This window comes from Chlorocebus sabaeus, chromosome 10 (assembly GCF_047675955.1).
Source record: "Chlorocebus sabaeus isolate Y175 chromosome 10, mChlSab1.0.hap1, whole genome shotgun sequence".
Taxonomy (NCBI): domain Eukaryota; kingdom Metazoa; phylum Chordata; class Mammalia; order Primates; family Cercopithecidae; genus Chlorocebus; species Chlorocebus sabaeus.
In genome coordinates this window covers 70,602,510-70,609,537 of record NC_132913.1, presented here as the reverse complement: position 1 = coordinate 70,609,537, position 7,028 = coordinate 70,602,510, and the positions used below count along the sequence as shown (strand labels likewise).

The following is a 7,028-nucleotide window of genomic DNA, read 5'->3' as shown; positions in this document are numbered from 1 at the left end:
CAAGACTCCATCTCAAAAAAAAAAAAAAAAAAAAAGATAACTCATCACAGATCACCATAACAGATATAATAATAATTTAAAATTTATAGATAGTTCAAGAATGACCAAAATGTAACACAGAGATACAAAGTGAGCACATACTGTCACAAATAGACTTGCTCAATGCAGTCTTTGCACAAACTTCCAATTTGTAAAAAAAAAAGAAAAAGAAAAAGAAAAAAGTATCTGCGAAGCACAATAAAGCAAAATATGATAAGATAAAATGAATTATGCTTATATATTATTAGTGGGAATGTAAATTAGTAGTCATTGTGGAAAATCTTATGGAGGTTCCTCAAAACACTAAAAAGAGAACTACCATGTGATCCAGTGATCCCATTTCTGCATCTATATCCAAAGAAAGTAAAATCAATATGTTGAAGAGATCTTTGCACATCCATGTTCATTGTGGCATATTCACAATAGCCAAGATATGGATTAAACCCAAATGTTCATCAATGGACAAATGGATAAAGAAACTATGGTCTATATATACAATGGAATACTATTCAGCCTTAAAAGGCAAGGAATTTGTGTTATTGGGGACAACATGAATAAATCTGAAGGACACTATGCTAAGTGAAATAAACCAGGAACAGAAAGAGAAATACGTCATGATCTCACCAATATGTGGAATGTAACAAAGCTGAACTCATAGAAGTAGAAAGTAAAATGATGGTTATCAGAGGCTGTAGGTGGTGGAGGATGGGAGGATAGGAATGGGGAGTTGCTGATCAACGGGTACAAAGATTCACACAGGAGGAATAGATTTTGAGGTCTTTTGCACAGCGGGGTGACTATAGTCAATAATATTGTATTAAGTATTTCAAAATAGTTAAGAGAGTAAATTCCAAATGTCTCACCATAAAAATATAGGTAAACAATGTGAAGAATATGTTAATTAGCTTGATTTAATCATTCCACATTGTATACATCTATTAAAACATCACACTATGCCTCATAAATGTATATGATTGTTAACCAAAAATAACATTTTTGTATATATTCTTGCAAGTATTTCAGAAATTATGTAAACATTTCTTGATCTGACCAAAGAGGAAACATCTTGCTGAAACACATGTAAATTTAACCTTACAACTAGTTTGATGGCGGTGCCATCTAATGTTGTTACAACAGTTTAATTTAGGCAGGAGGCAAAATGTTCTACAAGACTTAAAACAGAAGATCCTCAAATAAAAACAGTTGATGTTTACATATATGTTTTATAATATAATATTATAAAAATAATTTTATCTCTCTACAGTATTTTGCATGAATTTTGGCTTGCTATTACTAAAAATTTTAGCAAAAATTGGTTATAAAAGCCAAACAAATCTAAATTTGGCTTTTAATATGATTGTCAATTTGTTTTTAATTTTTAGTGTAATTTTTCTAGATTGAAACAAGTTGCATGTGAATATGTAACAAAAGTGACAATTCAGTAAAATATTTCAAAAATTACAAGGGAAACATTTGCATGACTAGAAAATATTTGCATGACTAGATACCCATATATGAATCCCAGTACTAATTTCTAGAGAAACTGTGTTCTGGTCCTTACCAATCAAAATACAACCTCATTCTAATGCTCATTATAATGCTGTCATTATAATGCTCTCATTATAATATCCCAGCATTGAAAAATATAAAAAGATGATCTTTAAAATGTAGCATGGCTCTAGATACTGATGTAAAACATAGTAAAATTGCAATATAAGAGATAGTGCCTTAAAAAATGTTAGAATTTTTTCTAATATTTTCCAAAATAAAGATCATTTATCATATTTGAACCTATTACAATGCTTGAGCATGTTGTATATAAAACATGGTTCACTCCTGACTGTTTAAGAATTTCAATAAAAATTTCAACTGCAACTGCGTGAGCAGATGTGATCCAGTTTAGGTAAATTAAGTAGAACCAGAAAGAAAAAGCCTATGATTAGAAAAAGAAAACACAGATAAAAATAATTCTAAAGTTTCTGTGAACTGGGATCAAGGAAATAAGGCTAATGTCCAAAGGGGCTCAGGGGCAAACAGCCCTCTTGTTGAGAAGGTCTGTCCTCATGCTTAGGGATGTTTCTGCTTCCCTGCACTGACCAGGCTTCTGCATGCATACACTGAGTGCCTGTTATGCCTCACAGAGAATCCTAACACTGGGCATACAGGCTGATTTTAAGGAACTTACACACAAGTGGCAGAGACAGTTATGAGGAACCCACAATTACAAAGATAGTACAGACAGGGTTATAATGGAGGTAAGTAGAGGAAATGTGGTTGCAAAGGGGGCTCTTCTAAGACAGTCATAGTGGATCAAAGGTTTACCTGAAGATTCTTGATCTCAACCTTTATAAGTGAGAGTAAGCCAAGTGAAAGAGAAGGAAAAGATGTTCAGGGGGATGTGCAATGGCACCATGGCAAAAAAAAAAAAAAAAAAAAAAGAGAGATCATGGTATGGTTCTTTTGATATAGCTGACAGTTCGGTGTATATGGGGAAATAAAAAGGGATGAGTCTTAGGTATTTTACTCTCTTTGTACCAATTGTGACTGGGAATTTGCTCATGATTTGGCTGTCTGTCTATTATTGGTGTATAGCAATGCTTGTGATTTTTGCACATTGATTTTGTATCCTGAGACTTTGCCAAAGTTGCTTATCAGCTTAATGAGATTTTGGGCTGAGACAATGGGTTTTCTAAATGTACAATCATGTCATCTGCAAACAAAGACAATTTGACTTCCTCTTGTCCTATCCGAATATCCTTTATTTCTTACTCTTGCCCGATTGCCCTGGCCAAAGCTTCCAATACTATGTTGAATAGGAGTGTTGAGAGAGGCCTTCCTTTCCTTGTGCCGGTTTTCAAAGCGAATGCTTCCAGGTTTTGCCCATTCAGTATGATATTGGCTGTGGGCTTGTCATAAATAGCTCTTATTATTTTGAGATACATTCCATCAATATCTAGTTTATTGAGAGTTTTTAGGATAAAGGGGTGTTGAAATTTATCGAAGGCCTTTTCTGCATCTATTGAGATGCAGATAAGATCATGTGGTTTTTGTCATTGGTTCTGTTTATGAGATGGATTACCTTTATTGATTTGCATATGTTGAACTAGCCTTGCATCCCAGGGAGGAAGCGGACTTGACCGAGGTGGATAAGCTTTTTGATGTGCTGCTGGATTTGGTTTGCCAGTATTTTATTAAGGATTTTCACATCGATGTTCATCTAAATACTGCTATAGCATCTAAACACTGCTTTATCTGTGTCCCAGATATTCTGGTACATTGTGTCTTTGTTCTCAATGGTTTCAAAGAACTTATTTATTTCTGCCTTAATTTTGTTATTTACCCAGTAGTCATTCAGGAGCAGGTTGTTCAGTTTCCACATAGTTGTGCGGTTTGTTGTTGTTGTTGTTGTTGGTTTTGTTTTTTTAAGAGGAGACCACTTTTATTGCTTGTCTGGGTGGACGCCCAGGGTGGACAGGGCGGGAGCGGCTGGGGGCCTGTCCCGGACAATAAAGGCGCCCTCAGGGGATGTGGGCCATGTCGGCAAGGAAGGGGGTCTTCATGCAGCTGGTGCAGAGCTGGTCCATCCAGAAGTCCTGCTGCAGTAGGGTGGGGCACGGGTAGACGGTGAAGTCCACACGGTAGTTGAGCAAGCAGCTGAGGGAGGCCATATAGAGATCAGAGAAGTGCACGAGGCGCCTCAAGAAGTAGGTAGGGTTGTGGAAGGTGCGGAAGATGCTGCCGAACTGCGCGCTGAACATGGCCTTGGTGACGCACCTCATCTCCTGCAGTTCTTTCATCCAGGCAGCTAGCACCTGCCTCGACTCCGCGTCCTGATAGGTCTGCATGCGCTCCAGCAGCCCCGTGAGTGCTTGCTGCCACATCAGCGAGTGCATGTACTGCTCTGCGTTGATGATGCAGATCTCACACTCCAGCTCAGGGATGATGGCGCCCATGCGCCAGCCGTGCCGCAGCATAAGATCCGCCAGGTCACTATAGAGGTGGTCCCCGAAGTAGAGCACGCGGGGGCCACGCCATTCCGTCAAGCGTAGGAAGTCAAAAAGGTTTCCCTGCCGATAGATCTTGCCCTTTTCCAAGCGGGTGATCTGGTCCCACTGAAGCGAGTCCTTCTCATCGAGTTTTCTGAAAGGCTTGCGCCGGTCAGTGAAAAAGCTGGGCTTGTCTGCCTGGACAATGACCACATCAAAGAGCTGGCGCCAATCAGGACCCACCGTGTGCCGCATCCCTTAGTCTACGAAGCTGAAAGGACTGTTGGTGATGAGGAACAGCTGTTCCCCATGGGCTACCAGGCGACTCAGGACGGCAAACATCTCGTCCCCTCTCAGGATGTACTTCTCCATGTCCTGCTCGATCCACTGATACATGAGGCGCTTCACATGCACTTCTAGGATGGCGTCTGTCACGTCCTTGTAGAGGTGCGCTTGGTCAAACTCCAGGCTGTGGCCCAGGAAGTAGTCCACCACGCAGGATAGCAGAGCCATCTCCGGCAGCGAGAAGATGTCCATGAACTGCTTAATGGAAGGACCCTTGCCATAGAATCCACTCATCTGGTATAGTGGGATGTGCTGGGTGCCCCCATATGGCTCGATCACTTCCTCATCTGGCACAGGCTGGAGGTCCCTGTAGGCTGTCCCCAGCTGCACATAGTGGAAGGCGTCAATCTTCATCAGAAGGCTCTTCCGAATGTCATAGTGGAGGCCACGGATGGCAAAGCTGGGGTTGTAGTCATACTTCCGAATCCCCCCTGGGTACTTGTAGTGCTCGATCAGGATGTCACGGGCGGCGCTGAAGATCTCGGGGTGCAGTGCATCTGCATACTGGGCCAGGGTGTAGTCGTAGTCAAAGCCGTAGACCTCAACGTCAGGCAGGCTGATCTCGTTGTTGGCGTAGATGGCCGTTGGGTTCTGGAGACTGCAGACCTAGGGGGGCAGGAGGTCGTGCACCAGTCTCCTCACGTCCTGGTAGCGAGCCCATAGGTGCGCGCTGAGGTCGGAGCCGCCTGCGGGTGCCCGGGCGGGAGCGGAGCGCGGGGCGCCGAGGCAGTGGGTGCCGGGACCTGGGGGTCCACAGCCAGGGCAAGAGGGCCAGGACGAGGCGGCTCGAGGCCAGCCTTGGCCTCCACACAGCAGCCAGCGCCAAGAGACCCCCCGCAGCCCTGCACCCACCATGCCCACAGTGCGCCACCGGCACCCGCCGCCCGCCACCAGCGCTACCCTGGGCCCTCCCGCAGCCCGCCAACCTCCCGCAGCCCGCCAACTCAGTTGTGCGGTTTTGAGTGAGATTCTTAATCCTGAGTTCTAACTTGATTGCACTGTGGTCTGAAAGACTGTTCGTTATGATTTCCATTCCTTTGCATTTTCTCAGGAGTGTTTTACTTTCAATTACGTGGTCAATTTTAGAATAAGTACAATATAGTGCTGAGAAGAATGTATATTTTGTTGATTTGGAATGGAGAGTTCTGCAGATGTCTATTGGGTCCACTTGGTCCAGAGCTGAGTTCAAGTTCTGAATATCCCTGTTAATTTTCTGTCTCATTGATCTAATATTGAAAGTGAGGTGTTAAAGTCTCCCACTATGATTATGTGGGTGCCTAAGTCTCTTTGTAGGTCTCTAAGAACTTGCTTTATGAATCTGGGTGCTCCTGTATTGGGTGCATATATATTTAGAATAGAGACCTCTTCTTGTTGCATTGACCCCTTTACCATTATTTAATGCCCTTCTTTGTCTTTTTAGATCTTCGTTGGTTTAAATTCTGTTTTATCAGAGACTAGGATTGTGACCGTTGTGTTTTTTTTTTTTTCCTTTCTTTCTTTCCATTGGCTTGGTAAATATTCCTCCATCCCTTTATTTTGAGCCTATGTGTGTCTTTGCATGTGAGATGGGTCTCCTGAATGCAGAATACAGCACACCACTGATGGGCCTTGATTCTTTATCCAGTTTGGAGTCTGTGTCTTTTAATTGGGGGCATTTAGCCCATTTACTTTAAGGTTAATATTGTTATATGTGAATTTAATCCTGTCATTATGATGCTAGCTGGTTATTTTGCCTGTTAGTTGATGCAGTTTCTTCACAGTGTTGAAGGTCTTTACAATTTGGTATGCTTTTGCAGTGGCTGGTACCAGTTTTTGCTTTCCATATTTAGTGCTTCCTTCAGGAACTCTTGTAAGGCAGGCCTGGTAGTGACAAAATATCTCATCATTTGCTCCTCTGTAAAGGATTTTATTTCTCCTTTGCTTATGAAGCTTAGTTTGGCTGGATATGAAATTCTGGGTTAAAGACTCCTTTCTTTAAGAATGTTGAATATTGGCCCCACCTCTCTTCTGGCTTGTAGGGTGTTTTGCAGAGATATCTGCTGTTGGTCTGATGGGCTTCCCTTTGTGACCGGACCTTTCTCCCTGGCTGCCCTTAATATTTTTTCCTTCATTTCAACCTTGGTGAATCTGACAATTATGTGTCTTGTGGTTGCTCTTCTCAACCACTGCTATTCAACATAGTATTGGAAGTTCTGGTCAGGGTAATCAGCAAGAGAAAGATATAAAGGCTGTTCATATAGGAAGAGAGGAAGTCAAATTGTCTCTATTTGCAGATGACATGATTGTATGTTTAGAAAACCCCATCGTCTCAGCCCAAAATCTCCTTAAGCTGATAAGAAACTTCAGCAAAGTCTCAGGATACAAAATCAATGTGCAAAAACCACTAGCATTCCTATACACCAGTAACACACAGAGAGCCAAATCATGAGTGAACTCCCATTCACAATTGCTACAAAGAGAATAAAATATCTAGGAATACAACTTACAAGGGATGTGAAGGACTTCTTTAAGGAGAACTACAAACCACTGCTCAAGGAAATAAGAGAGGACATAAACAAATGGAAAAACATTCCATGCTCGTGGATAGGAAGAGTCAATATCATGAAAATGGCCATACCGCCTGAAGTAATTTATAGATTCAATGCTATCCCCAACAAG

The 7,028-nt window shown here is 42.0% G+C and overlaps 1 pseudogene; it reads right to left on the bottom strand.

Annotated features, from left to right (window-relative positions):
• Positions 1–3,523: 3,523 nt before the first annotated feature.
• LOC103217472 (5'-nucleotidase domain-containing protein 2 pseudogene) lies at positions 3,524–5,225 on the bottom strand (annotated as a pseudogene).
• Between the last annotated feature and the right edge of the window lie 1,803 nt (positions 5,226–7,028).